The following is a 22,497-nucleotide window of genomic DNA, read 5'->3' as shown; positions in this document are numbered from 1 at the left end:
AACACAATCGGTACATGCAAAACTACAATCCCGAGGAACCTTCTAAGTATTTAATGTACTACGATTTAAATAATTTGTATGGGTGGGCAATGTCTCAACCGCTACCTACTCACGGATTTCGTTGGATTGAAAATGTTAATAATTTGGATATCTCTAATATAGCGATAGATTCACCCGAGGGGTATATTTTAGAGGTTAACTTAGAGTATCCGAGCATGCTTCACGATAAACATTCCGACCTTCCATTTTGTCCCGTACGTGATACCTCACCGCGTACACGTCAGAAGAAGCTACTTGCAACTTTAGAAAATAAGGAACGCTATGTTATACCCTATCGTGCTTTACAGCAATGTATGCGTAATGGTATTGTCTTAAAATACATTCATCGCGTTTTAGGATTTAAGCAGTCCACCAGGTTACGTAAATATATCGATCTGAACACTAGTTTACGTGCGGCATCTAAAAATGCGTTTGAGAAAAATCTTTTCAAATTAATGAACAATGCGGTGTTCGGTAAGACTATGGAGAATGTTAGAAATAGAGTTGATGTTTGAATCGTGAGTAGGTAGGAGGGAAGATACGGTGCTGAAGCAATGATTGCTAAGCCTAATTTTCACAGTCGCACTATATTCAGTGAGAATTTGGTCGCGATTGAATTATCAAAATTAGCAGCTAAATTCGATAAGCCTATATACGCAGGTATGAGCATTCTTGATATTACGAAAACATGTTTGTATGATTTTCATTATGATTATATGCTTCCTACGTTCGGTAGCAAATGTAAATCGTTATATTCGCTATGTGCACACCTACACATCGGTAGTCAGGTAAGAATGTGTAGTGATGCATATGCATAATATCAGCGCTAACTGTCGGTAAATTTTGTCATTTTTGCCGGACTTTTTTTGTTTATGTATATTGCTACACATTCTTACCTGACTGCCAACGTGTAGGTGTGCACATAGCGAATACCGATACGGATAGTCTAATATACAGCATTGAGTGTGATGATATTTACACTATTATGAGGGAGAATCTTGCTAGATTCGATACAAGCGATTATTCTCCCAACAATCAGTACAATTTACCTCTAGTGAATAAAAAAGTCCCTGGGCTGATGAAAGATGAGAATAATGGGCAGATAATGACAGAGTTTATTGGACTGAGATAAAAAATGTACACATTTAAAGTACAAAATAAAATGATCAAAAAAGCTAAAGGTATTACGACTTACGTTGTTGCTAGAAGCATAACCTTCGAGGACTATAAGGAATGATTAACAAATTTTACTGTACAAGTCCGCAATCAAAATTTAATTCGCTCAAAATTGCATAATGTTTATTCGATTGCACAATGGAAAATAGCTCTCAACCCATATGATGATAAGCGTTATAGCGTGCACGGAACTGTATCGACTCAAAATGGGGTCATTATAGAATAAATTAATTATATTTAAATTGAATAATTTTATTAATAAATAATGTTTTTACAAAATATTATCTTTATTTATCCATGAATTATGTGTATTATCGAATCCTAACCACTTCACAAAGACCTTATCACCCTTCTTACGTAATACCTTCTCCACTAGATATACATTAGGATTAGCAGTTTTTAAAAGTTCATATTCGTAGAATCCTCCGTATATAACAGTACCACTAGAGTCTCTAAGTAAATATGTAACAGGATTTGTTTTCTGCACTTTTATAATTTTAAATATTTCAGTTGTCCAATTTGGTGTATCCCTTTGCGAATACATTCTTGCATTTACTCATTCGTACAAAATCACCTACTTTGAACTTGGCACGGCCAACAATCTTTATATTATTGTTGTGACGGGGGTTTTCATTGTACCCCGTCCCAAGAATATAATTAGAACAAGTGGTCAAAATTGAGGCCCCAAGGGTAGAAAGACGGTCCGAGTGTTTGAGGAGAGATCCTTATAGTGCGACTCTCTCTCCCTTTACCCTGATATTGACCTCCTCTAAAAATCATGAAAATCAGTCCATTTCTGGGTTAAAGTGTGTCTGGTGATTGTGTGCAAGGTATCGTTATGGAGAATGCGAGGCGGGATAGCAGGGATTTGTTGTAAAGTTTAGAAAATTAGGGGACGTCAGGCCGGAAGTAGCACAGGAGGTGATGGCGAATCGTCGAGCCGAGAGAGAGAAGAAGAGAGAGAGAGTACCCACTCCGACGTGTAAAACCTTTTCGGAGTGAGAGGAATCTACCCCGAAAATACGACCAGAGCCAAAAACATCCGCTGCCTGGTTATGCGGAGCGATGGGCGAATAAGATGCCACCGAGGACTCCGATCGGCCAATCAATAGGCTATCATATTATATGGAATCTTCATATAATCGCCCAATGTTGACAAAAACTATCAACAAGGAGGGATGGAAATAACGAAGGAGTGGGGAATGGAAGGAGAAGATGATCTGAGACCGATCGAGTGAGGGATAGCTCTCTTAATGCGAAGACCCACGGAAGAGGTAGGATCGTCCCTTTAATTGGCAGTACAGCGGAGCGAAGGGTTGCGAATCGGAGTTACTGAAAAGACCATAGGAGAAGGAGGTTAATTCGTGGACTCGGAATTGAAGAGAACAACTGAGAGAGAGGGAACCGTTGGGAAGCCTGGAGAGAAACCTGGACGGGAGCCTTCCAGGAAGCGGTGAGAGGAGGTGACCAGGAGGACCTGCGGGGAGCTGCTTCTGGAATTGAAAGGGACAGGTTAGAAGGTAGCATCTTTCCATAACCCTCTGTGTGTTTGTAGTTTAGCAGGGAGGATCGTCCCAGGAAGGGGGAGGTGTGCTGAGGAGACCCCTGTGAGGAATTCCCCGCAGTTCCCGGCTTTCCCCGGAGATGGTTTTCCCGGTGAGTGGTAGCCTCTCCCGGTGTTCTACTCCGGGTGTATTGGCTGGTGAGTGGGCGATCGCGAGAGGGTGGAGAGGTCCCCTCCTCGCGAGGTCCAGGGTTAACTCAGGACATCACTCTCTAGGAATCCCCCTGCCGAAGGGCAACATATAGAAGGAAGGACTCCTGTAAGGAGTAGATTAATCCCCTAACTTAGAGGAGAGTAGAAGGACCTTCGGTTGGTTCATAGAATCATTAACGAGCCGGGTACGCCGACCCCTGTCCCTGGGACGGGTGATATCCGATCGGGTGAGGGAAGTACCCCGGACCTGCGACGTTGCCTAGGGAAAGGAGCTGTTCGAGGTGCCGGGAGTCCTGTCGCTAACCCTCACGCTGAGTATCGCCTTCCGGAGGGGCCTTTTCAACGAGCGCGGTTGGAGAGTGTGTGCCGAGGGCTTCCCCGTGGGGTTCGAGGTATTCAGGCTCGGAGCGTACGCCTCCTTCTGGACTTGGCATTAATAAACGGGATCATCTAGTCTCCGTCATCAGGAGAAACTATCAATACACACAGAGTGGTGCGGGCGAATATCTTGCCCGAGTCGAGTCCCCGTAGTTCCGTCTCACATGTCTAGAATGAATGTGTGTGTCCTATCCGTATGCCCTGTGTGACGGCAGTTATGTGGATGAATGTGATTGAGAACATAGTAACGCGGGAAAATAAATACAAAATTCTTCCCGATTGAATTTTTATTGTTTTACTTATGAAATCCTGTCTCCTCACCGGAAACATACACTTCTAACCCTTACCCCCCCCCCCCCCCTCTACCATTTTACACACCTAGCTAGCCTGGTGATTGGAAAGGTAACATGCCGCTGGATTCCCGATGCTATGGTTCCGTCAACGAACCTGGCGCCCAACTACTATGTAATATAGTAAATTTATCTATTTTCCCCTTACCGGGTGATATTCATAGCGTCAATCCTAGAGGTATGCTTTTATACGACTATGTGTGGAGATAGGAGTCTTGGAACACACATAGATTCGTTATATTGTATACTGTAGTCAGGAGCATATTAGCATGATCTGGCGTCACATAAACTGGTCGCATTCCTATAGTACGATGTTTTCTTGCGTTGTAGTCTTCAACTAGTCGCTGCAGTATACCTCGCCACTTATAATTTCCATTCAACGTAAATCGTTTCCACATTTCAGTCTTCAGCGTGCGATTCCAGCGCTCAACTATCGTAGCTTTCAATACGCTGTATGTTGAGTAATGATTTATTTTACGTTTTTTTATAAGCGATTTGAAATCACTATTATAAAACTCCTTGCCATCATCTGTCTGCAAATTTTTGGGACATCTCCCACTTTTCAGAATCTTCGTAAATGCGGCTGTCACTTCCTTGCCAGTTTAGGTTTTTAGTGCTACTGCCCATCCAAATTTCGACAATGCATCAATAACTGTGAGAATATAGTGCTAACCTCCGTCAGCATAATTCTTCATATCAACCAGATCTGCTTGCCAGAGGTCATCGAAGCCTCGTATTATAACTCTTCTACGTTGAAAATTCCAACTGGCTGGTACATGCGCAGTTCTTCGACCAATTTTTTCTTTTCTTCACTATCCATAACTCTTCAGGTATGTGTTGGGTTTACAAGGGTACATCCAGCACTGATGGTAGTAAAAGTTTCTTTTTCCTAATAAAACTCTTTGACGAATTATTTCAAAAAGAATTCTCGTTAGCATGATTCTCCCCATGAAAAATAGCCTTTTTTTTTTAATTCTGTATTATTTTCAGCATGTTTCTGCATGAAATTTCTCAATTTCACTTGAAAATCATTCAGCCTTAACTGGGTTTCATCCAGTCTTAACGCAATACTTCGTAAAATATCACTGTTTTCTTGCATTTCATTTTTAAGTTTCTCACGTTCATCATTCATATTGTCCAGCAGAACACGCATATTCACAGCACATTTCTCATCAGTAGCATCAAATCCTAAATTTGAAATAATATTCCCCTTAGCATTAAATGCATTCATACGTTTATCAAATTTTAATGTTTCATCTTCAGTTTTGCGGAAATATTTTCTCACATTACTGGTAGTGGAAATACCTCCAAATTTATTTATCGACATTGTGAAGTAACACAATCAACTGGGAAAATATGAAAAGTGTAATCTCTTTTATAGGATAATACGTTCTTCATGAAGGTCCTCAATTATTGATTGTATCTCATTATGATGATTCGTATGTCCTGCAGCAGATGATGCTATCAAAAGTCTCAAACGTTCAACTAATTCGTTCGGATCATTCCAATGTACACAGTTCACTGCTTTATCATTAACACACATATAACCGCTGCCTTTTACAATATTCTTTGGAGGAAATAATGGACTAATTATTTTCTTCCATTTATGACCCTTATTCCCACGAAGCTTTCCCTCGCTACTGTAATCTGCTCTGTGTACATTAGTTTGAGCAAGAATATTCTTATGTTTTTAAATCATCTTCAGTATAATCATGTGGCTCTTTCATGAAGATCAATTCAAATAGACCAATAGTACCCTAATAATATTCCTCATCAATAATAATTAAATCTCTACGATCTACTTTAAAAGCACATTTTAAAATTTTCATTTTGTTAAGACTACCATCTTGTTCAACTCCAAAATTATAATCAATTATTTCCTTATTTTTACTCATAAACATCTCTATATATTTACGTCCAATTGCTCCATATTCTGACCAAGAACTATTTAAATCTAAGGATCTTTGCAATGGCGATGATGGGGTTTCTACTTGCATTGGTGATGGTATTGCTAAATCATTAACATCCTTTTCCACTTTTACTCCCTCCTCCTCTTCATCCTCATCCTCTTCCAGAGAAAGCTATAATGTTTCATTAGGTCGTGAATTTCTTTGCTCATCATCATCAGATGAAAGTGTTGGAATTTTAATTCTAGAGTTGTATGCGAAATCTTTACGTTGTGAAGTCGATGAGAGATAAGTCCTTTGACGTTTCGATGGAATAATAAAAGAATTATCGCTTACAGTAGTCTTCTGTAGCGGTTCCTGTTTATACTCATATTTCGGGGACACGAAGGTCATCTCATTATGTTCAGTGAGCTTCTTCAATGGCTCAACAATTGGTTTAAAAGTTTCATTTAAATCGGTTTCCATCATTTCTCTTCCTGATTTGAGTGCACGATATTTTTCGCGGCAATCTTCTTAAGCAGCACCTTTTCTTCCATTTTCCTGCTTTCCATGTTTCCCACGTTCAAGCTGTATTCAATCAATGTTAATCCACGTTCAATCTACGTTCAATCCACATTCAATCCATGTTCAATCCACGTTCAATCTAGGTTCAATCCACGTTCAATCTTATTTCCACGTTTATACTAGGCTTATTCCACGTATATTTAATGTGTGTGTTTTGATGGACACTTAGCTCTAAACTGAACAATCTTAAGCAAACGGTATACTATTTAAACTTAGCATACTCATCGAAACCTTTCCGATATCTACCATTTTGAATTGTACTATCCTTGTCGATCACTAGAAATCCATAATCATGGTGCCAGCACTTTGAATACAATTCATTGAATTTTTCAAATGACATATCCGTGTTTACATGATCGTTATAAATATGTTTTAAATTAGTAACATCTTGCTTAAAGATTATGAGAAGATTTGCATTATCACGAATCATGTGTTTAGGAATTTTAGCATAAGTCTGGCGGAGGTAGAAGCAGTCAATATTTGAATGTCTACCCATGAAGAAGTAGTCTCTGATATTATCCTGCTTATCGTTAGCAACATCATCAAATATGAAAATAGAATTGGGTAATGCCTCAGTTACCTTTACAACGTCGCTATTGTTTGAAAATTTAAAATATCCAATACCTTTTAGACCTTTTAATAACCGTTCAAGGTATTGATACTTGGGTTGTTGAAGCGACTTTGAGTATACATAAATATTTTCAAATCTCACACCGTTAGGACTTTCCACGAGACTAAGCAGTACGTTTGTTTTACCGCAATTCGAGGGTCCGCAAATTATACTACGAATTGTAGATGGAAGCAGGGAAGTAGAGTAGCTAGGATGGTTCTATGACCGGGTGGCGAGGGGGTCGGGGTTCCGCGGGTGTAGGGGAAGTAGGGGAATTGCCCCCTCTACGGTTGTGCGCATTGTGTGTGTCATCCACGTTAAACTCGTAGGGTACACACGTGGCCTCCCCCCCCCCCTAATGTTAAGTAGTGGACGCCTTAGAGAGAGAGAAGGAGAGAAAGAGAGAAAGAGAAGGAGAAGGAGTATTTAAATACAATAATTATTTTTATAATTTATTGAATTATTAAAAAAGTTTTATTTACAATGCTTTTTTAGAAATTTTTCTGACATTCAATTGCATGATGTATATATTTTTTACAAATGCTACACCATTCAGGAAGTGAACAATTGATGTGTAGGTGACCAAATTTTTTGCAATTTATACACCAATAATGTGGTGTGAGATCTATCTGAGGCTCTATTTGCGTAGCCTCTGTTCTTGCAGCAACAGACTCCGTTTGTGTGATCATATTTTTAACCTGGGACATATTTGAAAACATTTTTTTTTTTTTTTTTTTTTTGATATTGTAATAACTATTTTACAAAGCAAGTATACTTACAAAAATCACCTCCTCCTCTTCTTCCTCCTCCTCCTCCTCCTCTTCTTTTTCTTCATCCTCCTCCTCCTTTTCTTCTTCCTCCCTCTCCTCTAAATCAATGGCTGGTAAAAATAAAAGAAAAAAATTATTTTTTTTTTCGTTATTCTTGGTTTTGAATAAAAAACAATTGGTCAAATAGTGTGATAGTTCACGGTTTTTTCAAAAATATGTGTCGTAAAATTCTTTTATGATTCTATTTATTGACACTATTTCATGTATTACGACATAAACAGTCTGTATGGATGGGTGGGTTTTTTCTTTTAAAATAAATAAAAATAAGTACTTACAGTTCAAGTGCATATTGTGATGAAGCATCGCTTCATATTCTTCAAAATAACGATTGTGAGAATCGTTAATTCTCTTAATGTAATCCGACATCGATTCTGCAGGAATTTCATCCTCCTCTACTAGATTTTTTTTCACAAAACCCCGTTCACTTTCCATTTTTTTTTAAATTTTCTATTGTACAATCTGTACTGATGGCGGTTCGACGACTGAATGAAGCCTCTGAAGAAATTTCGTCGAGAGAAACTCTTTGTCGTTCAGTTTTTAAATATAAAGTTACATTTGATAACACTTAGGAGTCCATTCTTTCTTCATCGAGAAGGGATACACTATACCCTCTGAATAATCACCGTATTGTGATATTTTTTCCTATTGTGTTATACTGTGATAAACCTATAGGTCAATCACAATGGAAATGCATTGCAATAAAGAGAAGAAAATTACCCTTTCCTATAATTGAAATTAAATACCCTTAACATACGATAATATCGTTTGCAAAGAAGTCAAGTGAACAGCAGAAGAAGAAAAAGCTTCAGTCTATAAAAACGTACTCTGCAAAGCAGTTACAGTAAAAGCTTCAGTCTGTAAAAACGTATTCTGCAAAGCGTTTGTGTCAGGTGTATTGAGAGAAAAAGTCTGTAAAAAATATTCTGCAAAGCAGTTACAGTTTGTGTCAGGAGTATTGAGAGAAAAGAAACTTGTTTGTTTGTTTGTTTGTTACATAAAAAAGGTAAGGATATATTTTTTTTTAAATAAAAATAAAAATGAATTTCAATTTGATTAGTAAATGCATTATTTAATTGATTTTTTAACTGTAATGAGACTAATTATTTTTTTCTTTTTTTCATAGAGAAAATAATGAATTTCAATAAAATTAATGAATTGGGAAGCGTCATTCCGAAGAATTTCGTGAAGTTAGATAGCTTGACGGAAAATAAAGAGTACGATATTTTAGAAGTGGAAAAAATTATAACAAAATATGGAAAAAAAATTATTGTTAAGCTGTCAGTTGGAGATTGGATTTTCTTGCCTGGTAGAATGGCAAAATTGGCGGAGGATACGGAGCAGTTGCAGCAGCTACAAAAAGCTGCAACAGCCAAAAATTTAATAATGCTATACAAAGGAGGAAAATATCACAACGTGGAATTTAAATCTACAGTTTGATAGGTATTTTTTATAAAAAAAAATGAATAAATTTGATGGTTATTTATATAATAAAAAATTGTTTTTTTATTAACTTACATTTCTAACTTACATTTCTAACAATATTCGTATGTGCGAAACAGTGCCCCAAGTTGGCTCCGAACCTGTGGTCAGAAAGGAAGGTCTTATTCTAGAGTAAAATATTCAAGGCAGAGGTAATAGGTAAAAGTGTTTTTTATTCAAATAAATAAAAAAAATATACAAACGTTTACAAAGTATTTTTATGTACAAGAAAAACCGCGATATTTACAATGGCGAAGGCCTAGGGAATTTGCTGCCGTTAAATTCTGGGGAATTTCTTTTCGCAGAAGATTCCCTAGAACCCCAAGACTCAAAATTCCCCAGGAGGGAACGCGGACTTAGAAACTCCCTGACTGGACAATTTTTCCTAGGGTATTCCCTAGTAAAATCCCCAGCCACGGGAGGAAGCGAAGTAGGAGAGGTGGATTTAGGGAAGGGGAAGTCCCCTTACCCCTCAGCCCCCTTCTCCCAGAGCTATGGTGACTCCGAGCCACCCCCACCCCTAGGGTGAATCTACCCCTCCCACTACCCGACTCGTCGAGAGCCCTGGATTTGAGGGTCGGAACACTGGGTCCGAGGTAGTCCTCGGAGGCAGTGTGGAGGGGAAGGAGAGGGTTGACTTCTCCCGGGCAGTCCCCGGAGAAATTTCCCTAAGGAGAGAGGAAATGCCGCAGAGGGGTAGTCCCCTCTTGGTTGGCAGTGGGTGGTGGGTGATACTTACCAAAGTAGTCGACCCGTAGAGTTCGCCGGTGGAGGCGCTCGTTGGCTGGCCTGGTGGAGGCGTCAAAAATGCCGTGGAGGCGGTGGTGCCGAAAGGCTCAAAAAAAGGTGCTGCTGTTGCTGCGGGTAGCAGCGGTCGAGCAAGGCTGAGGTGCGATGGGTCCTTATCAAGGACCCATCTATATAATTACGCGACACTAATCTTGCCAGCGAGAGAGCTGCCGCGGGCGCTGGCCACCTAGTGGCCAAGCGCGCAAGTAGTGTCGCTTCGCGGCCGCGACGCGCCAGGGCCAGAAGACGCGCAAGCGCGCCGCGGAGAGAGAGACAGATAGAGCGGCTAGACGCTGTCGGTCTAGCCGTCTATTGTGAGCGCAATAGAGATGGGAGATATAACAGAGAAATGCGGAATCTACTTCGCAACATTTTCTGCTCCTCCCAATCTCGAAAATCGTAAGAGGATTATATTGTACAATTTTATCGTGTATAATTAGACAATAGGCTGTATTATTATCCGGAATGATTTCCATACACTCGATCTCGAGTTTGACGTCGACCGTGCCGGTTTTTATGGACTCGTTCTGATGCGAGCAGTCGATGACGAAGAGCGGCCCGTACGTCAAGAAGTCCGTATAGTCGAGCATGGGTCTCGCGAGTTTCTCACCAGCGTAATAGGAGGTGAAAAACTTTACATACATGTCGTAGAGGACGGAGTAGCGGGATTTCGTGAAATCAGTATCGGGACGATCGTACGGATAACATTCGGAATTCAGATAGAGTTTGACATCGAGTACTTTGCAATGACTGAATCTCAGCACATCCTCGTGCTGATTACTCTTCTTGTTCGTTCTGAACGCCAGAATGACGTATCGCGGCTTCTCCAATTGCGTGGACGCTTTCACGGACCACGTGTGTCGCTGCGACTTGGGCAGAAGGGGATACTCGTAAAGTTCCCAGGCGCGAAAAGCGAGTGACAGACTCTTGTCCTGCTCGACGATACTGAGAAATTGGAGTTTCGTAATTTCGTTCAGGGTCACATGGGGTATTCTCCATTGCACTCGTAGCAGCTTGATCGACGAATCGGTGAATTTCACCGATGAGTAAATGGCGTTTGTATCGTCGCGGGCGCGAATGAGAACGAGCTCGTGACGCCCGTTAACGACGACTCGCCGATAATCCTCGCAGAATCCCAGCAGCATTTTCAGGGGCACGCAAAAGCTGAAATTCATAACAGCCGCCTTCTTTTTGAGCCGGTCTTTGGCTGTAGCGACGAGCCATCCGGAATGACGTAGACTGGCGCTCTCCTCGGTGCTCAGGGAAACGAGATTCTTCAGAGTGCTGGTAATACCGACGTTTCTACATCGGTCGATCTTGATACAATTCAATTCGTAACGAATCTCGTCGAAGAGAAAGGCCGCGGAATTGCAGTCGAGCGTAACCATATCCTCGTTGCTGGCGCTCGCATCACGCGTGCCTTCCACCAGCTGACCCTCGACGTAGAGATAACTCTCGCACGACAGGAGTATCAAATCTTGCTGCTGTATGGGAATGCGAATCTCGTGGCTGTTTGCCAACGAGGCGTTCGCATACGGATTGTAGGCATGCATCTCCATTTTGGTGATGCGATTGTCGTAGGTCAGCGGTGCGGTGACGTTCAAGGGATCTGCCATTGTTCCACTATGTACTTTCACCCAATCTCTTCACGGTGAATCCCAATGATTGTAAAAATTCTATATTTCTTCTCATTAGCAAGAAGCTCCTCTTGTCGCGATTCCTGCTTTCACTCTGAACCGGTGTATTCGACTCCACGCAGGACGAACGATTAGCCAACGTTTCATCTAGTTTTACCGCTTTATAATCTTCGTTACTTTTGTAAATTAACATTTCCTAATGTGTAATCTTATGGTAATTTCTTCACGTCCAAAATCTACGAGACGATCGTCCTGATCAAGTATACGTAACGTGAGACGGTCGATTACTCTGACGATGACCGGTAGATAAATGACGGTTTTCGGTGCCTCCGAGATTTTATAGCCCGGTGGTACGCTGGGAAAGAACTCGTGAATAATGTGTCGGGAGTAGATAGGCTAGGATGGTTCTATGACCGCGTGGCGAGGGGGTCGGGGTCCCGCGGGGGTAGGGGAAGTAGGGGAATAACCCCCACTTCTAAGCGGGGGGGGAGGGGAGGGGAAAGGAGGGATTCCCCCACTCCTGGGTGGTGGGGGAATCACGTGACACCCGTGGTGGAGGGGAAATTTAAGAACGTGACACCCGTGGTGGAGGGGTAAATTTAAGAACGTGACACCCGTGGTGGAGGGGTAAATTTAAGAACGTGACACCCGTGGTGGAGGGGTAAATTTAAGAACGTGACACCCCTGGTGGAGGGGGAAATTAAATTTTTTTGTAGATTTTGATAAAATTTTTTTTTTTTCTAACAATCTGCAGCGAGATAGCTGGTCTCTGTGCGTATTGTTTTTTTTTTTTTTTTTTTTTTCTCGTTGCTGCTAATCGTACCATTTTGATTCGTTCTTCCATCTAGAATCCAAATGGCCCACTTTGTCTCGTATAGAAGTAAGGTATACCTCAGGCTCGTAGCTTGTATTCCCCGTGACGAAAGTCTACGATCGCGTTGCAGCGAGATAGCTGGTCTCTGTGCGTATTGTTTTTTCCTTTCCGAGAAGTGGAACGCAGTCAAAGAGAAGGAGAAGGAGAAATAGAATTTTGAGGTTGTGAAATGAACGATATTTTTTTTTTTTTTTTTAATTAAAATTTATAAATATATTTTTAATAACACACATAAAAAAAAGTTATAATTGAATTTAATAATAAAATATTATAAAAATGAAGTGGTAGTGAGAGTAGCAGTAGGAGCGGTATCATCTACGAGAAAAAATATTTATTATACTACTTATCCAAGCACTTGATAAAATTTTTTTTTTTTTTTTTTTTTTTTTTCATTGATTTTTACCGATTATTGATGGTTTCCAGTAGCTGGAGAACGTCATTATCCTCATCGAACCGTAATATATTTTCTGGAGAAATTTCTTGCTCCATATCAATACCCTCCCACTCCATTTCACTACTAAAATCTGATAGATGAACCTCATCATCATCATCATCGTCATTATCCCCATCAGACTGGATATTTGATGTGGATTGTTGCCGCTGAAGCTTCTTCCTCAACATTCTCACAATCGCGGTCAACGCGTTGTTATTCACGTCTTCTATTTCACCCCAATCTCCTTCCAAATCTACTTCTTCTTCTTCTTCCTCCACTAATTCATCCATATTTAGAATGTTTTCAATATTTTGTTCAGTAGATAATCTGTACAATTTAATTACACCCATTTTTTTTTGTAGAAACTATCACGTCAAGCAAACTCGGTAGACTGAGAATGGTAGAGATGTAAGCTCAATACGAAATGTATAATTATTATTATTTTCTCTATCAATACGTATTAGATTTCTCCACTTCACAATAGCTATTAACAGGTTATTATCCTCCTCTTCTACTACCTCGTCCATACTTTGGATGATATCGTTTTATCATTTTTCACGTGAATTCAAGGTTGAGGAGCAGGGGTTTGCTAGTTGAACAATCGTTGTAGTTTTTAAATAAAATTAATATATATTTTTAATAATAATATTATATACACACAATAACAATAATAGTAATGATAATATTGGTCTTAAACTGGAGCAGCAGCAGCAGCAGAATCTGCGATTAAAAAATTGAAAATGATTTATTATTATTATTAGTCTTAAATTTTAATTTCATGAAGTTCTTAATGTTAGAAGAGTTAAAACTTTTCTTACCGATTGGTGGCTAAAGACGTGGTATAGGTTGATTATTGACATTATCAGAATCACCAGCACCAGCAGCAGCAGCAGCATTAGGCTGAAGCGGTGCAGGTCTTTTCGAAGTGGTTGATGCTGCTGCTGCAGAAGCCTCCATGTATTTCGTCCTACTACTAACCGCGGTGTTGGCTTTACTATAGCTACAGGCTTTCCTGTTTGTTGATAATCCAACAATGTCATTTTTTTGTCTGGTAAACTGATTTTTTTTTTTTTTTGGTTCGAATTCATTTTGTCTACTGTCAGAAACACTACTGAAGTCGACATTGCTCTCCAGTACGAATAATCCTTATCTATCTCTACTCTAGATTGAGTTACATCTCTTAATCAAAACGTATTAGATTTCTTTCCGTTTACCCCTGATGAAATAGGAAGGGGAATATTTACAATAATATTTCTACAATAATTTTTAAACTATTCTATAAAAATTTAATAATAAAAGAAAAAGAAATGTGGTGATTCATCTTCCTTCTTAGTCTGCTTTAACGCATTATCTTTTTCCTCCTCCTCCCCCTCCTCTATTTTTTTCTCTTCTTCTTCTTCCTTCTTCATCTCCTTTGGCTCAATATCTTCCCCGGTCTGTTTCTCTTCGTCTTTCTTCACTTTAATTTAAAAATACAAATAGGTAATAATTATGAGAAGGTAAAAAAATAAAGTAAATACTTACATTCTTCCTCCTCTATTTTCTCCTCCTCCTCCTCCTCCTTCTCCTCTATTTTTTTTCCTCTTTATCTTCTTCCTTCTTCGTCTCCTTTGACTCAATATCTTTTTCCTCAGTCTCTTCGTCTTTCTTCACTTTATTTTTTTGAAGAAAAAAATTTTACAAACAAATAATAATTATGGAAATGTAAAAATATTATAAAATAAATACTTACAGTTTTTATGCAAATAATGATGCAGTTTCCGTTCATACTCTTCGAAGTAACGATTGAAGAAATCGTTAATTCGATTCACGTATTCCTCTGTCAATTCTCTGGGAGGAGTGGGTGAAAGAGGAACAATATCCTCTTGAATCATGATTAATTTACACTTTTCGCAGCTCATTTTTTCTTACTCTCACCGACGATGTTGTAACATTGAATGAGGCTGCGAGGACTTGTTTTCCCCTCTTTATTTCTCTATGATTTTTAAAGAATCACATTTTTGCTTTTATCCATTTGGCAAAAACTGATACCTCCTCGTACGGACAGTGGATACGTTCATTGTTCAAGTTCTTCTCTCGAACGTGTAAATTGCACGGTGTTTTTTCAAAATCATATAATTCAATTAAATCCTTAAACTTAGGGCAACCATACACTTCTAAATTAATATTATCCACATTCATCCTATTCAATAGATTTTTTTCAATGTTCCCTCCCTTGTAGGCTACTACGGGATTCTCGCACGTTAGGCAACCTCTAATAAAATCTTCCACATCCTCCTGCTCGTATTTCTCGAATCCCGTATCACTGTATTTTATACCATGCACCATATTTAGCAAAAACCACACAGTTTTTTTTGTCTTTTTCACTAAGTTTTTTCATACTGTCACGCAAACGAAAAGATGCGTAAGAAATTTGGTTACTTTTTAAATCAATTATAGCTATATCTTTATATTTAAGTTCTTTTTTATAAACTAAGAAACCTTCTATATCCATTATGTGAGTTATTCTATGCATTGTTGCGCTATTCTCGACGAAGATAAAAACTGAAATGAAGCATCTCCGAAGAAATATCTCCGTAGAGAGAGAAAGATTTTTTAAAAATATAAAGTTACATTCGATAAGGAGTCCATTCTTTCTTAATCTCTGGAAGATATTTTTTTTCCGAAGAAACTAACAATGGGAAAAAATTCTTAGAAAATATCCCCTCCTAAAAAAAAACATTAAATTTTAATATTTTCTTAAATGCAACAAAAAAAAGATCGTTCAGTATTGCATCGAGCGACTGACGACGACGATAATGACACCGACATTCGTTGATTTTCAAGGTTTTGTATTGACCGACAAGAGTTTTATAGTTAAAGAATTTACGGTGTTGCGTGATAATGAAGTGTATCACAATGTATTTTCACCACCATTTCAAGAAGCTTGGTTGAGCGATCTCGAGAGAGAACAGAATGAGTAAGTATTTTTTTTTTTTTTGAATGTATTGTTTTGTATATAATTTTATTTTTTTTTTAAAGTTGGCTTTATTTTAATCGACATGGATTCAATTGGACCGACGGTCATTCACCTTATTACAAGCATAAAGATGTAATAAGAAAGTATGTAACGTCGTACGATGAAGATTGGATTTTCGTGAAAGGACGGGAGAAATATGATTGGTTGAGAAAAATTTGCAACCTAGAAAATATATACAATGCGAAGGAGTGTGAGTGGGGTAAATTTAGTCTTAGATGGAGTAAAAATTTCGAACCACCGTTACCCAAGTGTATGAATCATTATGGTATATGTTCACTGCAAAATGTTTACTTTATGAAATCTGTATATGATCAATATATAAAGGAATAAAAGACTTCTGAAAAAAAAAAAAACAATGTATATCAATGCTAGTATGCATCTCGGACGAAACAATGGGATGTGTAGATACCCCTACTTCCATTCTCTATTCGATATATATAAGCGTTACTCTTCGGGAGAGACGCATTCGCAATTATTAATTTATTGTTGTTGTTGTTCACCGTATGACAGAGTCATTTCTTTAAGAAAAAACATAAAATGTCGACTGAATTGCGAAGAAAATTTTTTACAATTAATAGTGCGAATGAGTACGATGCGTGGGTACTGGAATGTCGCGAGCATATTCGACGATTGAGCAACGCGGATCGAGCTTTACCCGTTGGAACGCGTCAGAAGAATTTTGCCGAAATCGCGTGTATAAAGTGTCTGTTGCTACGAGCGCAGAGGGAATTGAATTATATTAAATCAGGGGCTGGTTGTAGCAATGACGTACAAGGACTTACCTGGGAGGAGCTTGATTCGGCGTTTAGAAGTCGAATATGCAGCGGCATGGTAGTTAATAGTAATTATATAGAGCCTAAGGATTTTTTAGTAGACGCGGAAGTATTAGTGCGTACGCGTATAGATAAGGTATTTGTTAGTGCAAATAGTGTTAAGGTTAATTGTGTATTTAACGGACAATTCATCTCTAAGGACCAGAGTGATGATAAAAACATTAGTACGACTAATGCTACATTGTATAAGACTGATAATTTTAGTGATTGGTATAGGAAAAACATTTTAGACGTTATAATGAAAAAATTAAGTGAATTTCAAGAGCGTGATAGTGGATGGGCTTTGCACAAAATTCATTATTTAATAGTTAACATTAATCGTTTTAACCCGTTGCACGCGGGTTGTAGAATTAATATACCATCCGCTATCACGAGTAGGAAAGCTCTGATAAATTTAGAAACCAGTGATAATGCATGTTTCGCGTGGTCCGTGACGGCGGCACTCTATCCGGCAAAACCTACGGCTAATCCAAAGCGCACGTCCTCTTATACACATTTTCGGACGGTTTTAGACGTCGGTAGCCTAACCTTTCCGACTACGCTAAAACAGATTCCGAAATTCGAGACGGATAATGACGTGTCGGTTAACATCTTTACCTTGGAGAATGAAGAGCCAAATATCGACGCAAAAATCGTACCGCTTCAGGTGACGAAGAAGAAGAGATCGAGGCATGCTAATCTTCTTCTCGTCAACGATGAACAGGGGGCAGGACATTTCATGTGCATAAGGAATCTGTCGAGATTGGTGCGAAGTCAATTCACCAAGAGCAAAAATGCGCATTATATATGCGATCGGTATGTATTAATAATGATACAAATATAACTGCATATGTTTTATTTATTTATTTATTTTTTTTTTTTTTTTTTTTTTTAGATGTCTCCACTACTTTCGCACAGTGGAGAGGCTGGAGTCGCATGAGCAGGATTGCTCGCAGCTCAACGATAATCTCCGATTGATGTTACCGAGAGAGTCCGAGGATCGCTGGGTTTCCTTCAAGAACATCAAAAATGGGGAACGAGTGCCATTCGTCGTATACGCGGATCTGGAGTGCATATTATCAAAAGTTGAACAATCGAACAGTAGTGATATTTATCAGAAGCATGAACCTATGAGTGTAGGCTATTATTTAAAAAGTGCTCGCGATGCGTCACTCTCGAAATACGATGCTCATCGGGGTGCCGACTGCATCGAATGGTTCGTACGCGAGCTCGAGGTCATTGCGCGCATCGCGAGCGAGAAACTGGGGACTTTCGTGCCCATGCATAATCTTAGTATTAGCGAACGATCGCGTCACTATAATGATCCCAATTGTCATATATGCAAAAAGCCGTTTCTTCCGAATCAACTACGAATTCGCGATCACGATCATCTGACCGGCAGATACAGAGGACCGGCTCACAATAATTGTAATTTAAATTTCAAAGATTCGCATGTCATTCCAGTCATTTTCCACAATTTTTCCGGCTATGATTCACATTTCATTTTCGAGACGATCGCTAATTTGTACGAGGGATCGGTATATCTGCTGCCTGTGCATAAGGAAAAATACATTTCATTCACCAAATATCTGCGAAATTATAATATACGGCTGAGATTTATCGATTCGTTCAAATTCATGGCCTCCAGTTTGGACAAATTGAGCTCGTACTTGGCGGAATCTCAGCTGACAAATTTGAGGTCACAATTTTCGGAATTGAGCGTCGAACAGTTGAATTTGCTTACGAGGAAAGGTATTTTTCCTTACGACTATATAGATAGCGCGGCTAGATTGGAAGAGACGGCTTTACCACCGCGACAGTCGTTTCGCAACAGACTGACCGACAGCGATATCAGCGAGGAAGCATACAATCATGCCGTAGAGGTATGGACCAAATTCCACATGCGCACACTTGGGGAGTACAGTGACCTGTACCTGAAGACCGATTTCCTATTGTTGACCGATGTTTTCGAAAGTTTTCGCGATAGTTGCATGCTATATTATGAGTTGGATCCAGCCCATTATTATACGCTACCGGGCTTCACCTGGGACGCGATGTTGAAGCATACGGGAATCAGGCTGGAGCTTTTCACGGACGTGGATATGTTGCTGTTCGTGGAGCGCAGTATACGCGGTGGTTTGAGTCAGTGCTCCCATCGTTACGAGAGGGCCAACAATCGGTATATGCGGGACTACGATCCGGCGGAACCGTCGAAATATCTCATGTATTACGACGTAAACAATCTGTATGGGTGGGCAATGTGTCAGCCGCTGCCCACCCATGGATTCCAATGGATCGAGGACGCTGCCAATCTCGATGTCTCCGCTATACCCACGGATCATCCCGAGGGTTATATTTTGGAGGTCGATTTGGAGTATCCGCGCGAGCTTCACGACAAACACGCGGACCTACCGTTCTGCATGGTGCGCGAGAAGCCGCCGGGCGCGAGCCAGGAGAAGCTGCTGGCCACTTTAAACGATAAGACCCGTTACGTAATACATTATCGCGCTCTGCAACAATGTATGCGTAATGGACTCGTACTGAAGCGTATACATCGCGGTTTAAAGTTTCAGCAGTCCACCTGGCTACGCGATTACATCGAGCTGAACACGCGTTTGCGCACCGCGTCCACCAACGAATTTGAGAGGAATCTCTTCAAGTTGATGAACAACGCGGTTTTCGGTAAAACAATGGAGAACGTGAGGAATAGAGTTGACGTGAGGCTCGCAACCAAGTGGGAGGGAAGATACGGGGCGGAAAGCCTGATTTCCAAACCGAATTTTCACAGTCTCGCGATTTTCAACGAGAATTTGGTCGCGATTCAATTGTCGAAATTGTCCGCGAAATTTGATAAACCCATTTACGTGGGAATGAGTATTTTAGATATTTCAAAAATTTGCTTGTATGAATTTCACTATGACTATATGCTTCCTACATTCGGCGGTAAATGTAGAGCGATGTATACCGACACGGACAGTCTGATATACAGTGTCGAGTGCGACGACGTTTACTCGGTCATGAAACGCGATCTCGCGCGATTCGACACCAGCGATTATCCTGACGATAATCGGTATGACTTGCCACGCGTCAACAAAAAGATACCCGGTCTGATGAAGGACGAGAACAATGGTCGTGTCATGACCGAGTTCGTAGGACTGAGGGCAAAAATGTATACATTCAAGGTGCAGGACTGTGCGAGAATTACCAAAAAAGCCAAAGGTGTCAAAGGTTACGTTATCGATAGAAATATAACATTTGACGACTACAAGGATTGCTTGGATAATTTCACCGTACAGTCTCGCAGTCAAAATTTGATTCGATCGAGGCTGCACCAGGTTTTCTCGATCAGTCAGAGAAAGGTCGCCCTCAGTCCGTACGACGACAAGCGTTTCGTTACACCCGGCACCGCGGCGACTCTACCCTGGGGACATTATAGTCTAAAATAATTTGTTTATTTATTTATTTATTTATTTATTCTATATTTTGATACATCTTAATAAAAGTTATTATAAAACATTGCTCTTATTTATCCAGGAATTGTGCGTCCTGTCGAATCCCAGCCACTTAACGAACACTTTATCGCCCTTTCTACGCAATACTCTCTCCACCAGATACACATCGGGATTGATGGTTTTCGAAAGCTCGTATTCGTAAAATCCACCCAACAGTTCCGTACCCCTGGAATCCTTGAGGAGATACGTAGCGGGATTGGTCCTCTGCACTTTCGCCACCTCGAATATTTCGGTAGTCCAATTAGGCGTGTAGCCTTTGGCGAACATCTGCTTGTATTTACTGATTCGTACGAAATCACCGACTTTGAACTTGGCACGACCTGCGACCTTGATGTGGCTGTATACTGTCTTGAGTAGCTTATCTGCATGCTCGGGTTTCACATCCACGGGACGCATTCCCGTGGTACGATGCTTTCGCGCATTGTACGCGTCCACCAACTCTTGCAGCATAGCGCGCCACTTGTAATTACCGTTCAACGTAAATCGTTTCCACATTTCCGTCTTCAACGTACGATTCCAGCGCTCGACTATCGACGCTTTCATCACGCTGTAGGTCGAGTAGTGATTTATCCCGCGTTTCTTCATCAACGCCCGAAAGTCACTGTTGTAAAACTCCTTGCCGTTGTCGGTCTGTAAATTTTTCGGACATCTGCCGTTCTTCAGTAGGATTCTCGTCATTGCCGTCGTCACTTCTCCGCCGCTCTTGGTCTTCAATGCCACCGCCCAAGCGTATTTCGAGAGGGTATCGATTACAGTGAGAATGTACTGGTGACCCGCATCGACGTAATTGCGCATATCAACAAGATCGGCCTGCCAGAGATCGTCGAAGCCGCGCACGATGACTCTTCTGCGTGGAAAATTTATCCTCGCCGGTGCGTGGAGCTCCTCCACCAACTGTATCTTTTCTTTGCTCATTTTTTCAAAAATAGACAGATTCTTCGAAATTCCTAATGAAAAGTGTTGCTAAGTATTGCTCTTTCCAGATCTCTTTTACTCACTTTATCATCCAATTTTTCACAAATTGTTTGAAAAATTTGGTCCATCTTTTTCTCAAATTGTTCATTATGTTTATTCAATGCCATTGTCAGATATTGCTTGAATTCAAGCAGTAAATGCTCTAAATTTGGTTCGTGTTTCCTACTCTCACCATCCAGTCCAATTCCAAATTTATTTATCGACATTTCAAAAATCAGTCTCCTGTTCCTCGTTATTATTATTCCTCTTTTTGATGGCTCGTAATGTCGAGAGTATACAGTCTACGATGTATGTTAAACAAATGCAAATTTCACAGCAGCAGGAGTCAGACATTTATTTTTTTTTTTTACCTCGTACTACCGAAAGACGTTGATATTACACTGAGGTAAGAGTGTAACGTGCAACTTTCTTTATACGATGAGATCCTCGTCGCGCAACTCCTCGATTATCGACTGTATCTCGTTGTGATGACTCGTATTACCGGCAGCCACCGACGCGATCAAAAGTCTCAAACGTTCGATCAATTCATTCGGATCGTTCCAATGTACGTAGTTGATTGGTCCCTCGGTGACACGCATAAGACCTTTACCCTTTTTTTTCGATGATGCTGATGACGGTTTACTTGCGCTCGACGGTTTACTTGCGCCCGACGGTTTACTTGCCCCCGATGTTGACGCGTCAGAAGTTGACGATTTTCTTGCGCGTGATGTTGATGGTAACCGATAAGGCGGTAAAATAGGTTTTCCCAATAGCAATGGTTTCATAATTTCTGTATATTTTGCACCTCTATTACCTTTGATTTGTTTTAGACTATCGTTTAACAGTTTATGCGCTTTAGTTTGATTGAGAATACTCTTGTATTGTTCCAAATCGTCGGGTTTTATAATGGCTCGATTGGGTTCTCTCATGAAAATTAGTTCATAAGTACCCATTGTACCGGTGTATAACGTCTTATCGAGAATAATATCTCCCTCATGACTTATTTCAAATTTACATTTACCAAGCGTCAGTTGATCATCTTCATAACGAGGTCCAAAAGCACGATCAATCAAGTTATCCCTATCAGTCAGAAGTAATTTAATATACTTGCCAGGGATCGGATGTAATTGAATATGTTGAAAGACATGTTGAAACAAGCCTGGTTCCTGTTTTTCATCAACATTTAATTTTTCTAGCAAACTTTTTTTTGAATCGGGCGACGGTTGATCGGTTATAGAAGACTCGTCGTCGTCGTCGTCGTCGGTCATGAAATCCAATGGATTCGTAATAGTTTCACTAATATTACTACTACTAAGATTCTTTGCTCGTTTATGCGGTGTCGATGTGAAATAGGCTCCCCTCTTCAATTTATCGTTGTATTTGACAAACGAACTATTATTATTATTTGTGTTATCCT

The sequence above is a fragment of the Prorops nasuta genome, unplaced genomic scaffold (assembly GCF_024137725.1).
Source record: "Prorops nasuta isolate Cenicafe-Biocafe unplaced genomic scaffold, Cenicafe_Pnas_1.2 PNAS00002, whole genome shotgun sequence".
Classification (NCBI taxonomy): Eukaryota; Metazoa; Arthropoda; class Insecta; order Hymenoptera; family Bethylidae; genus Prorops; species Prorops nasuta.
The sequence above is the reverse complement of the archived record's forward strand: the minus strand, read 5'-3'. Positions refer to the sequence as shown.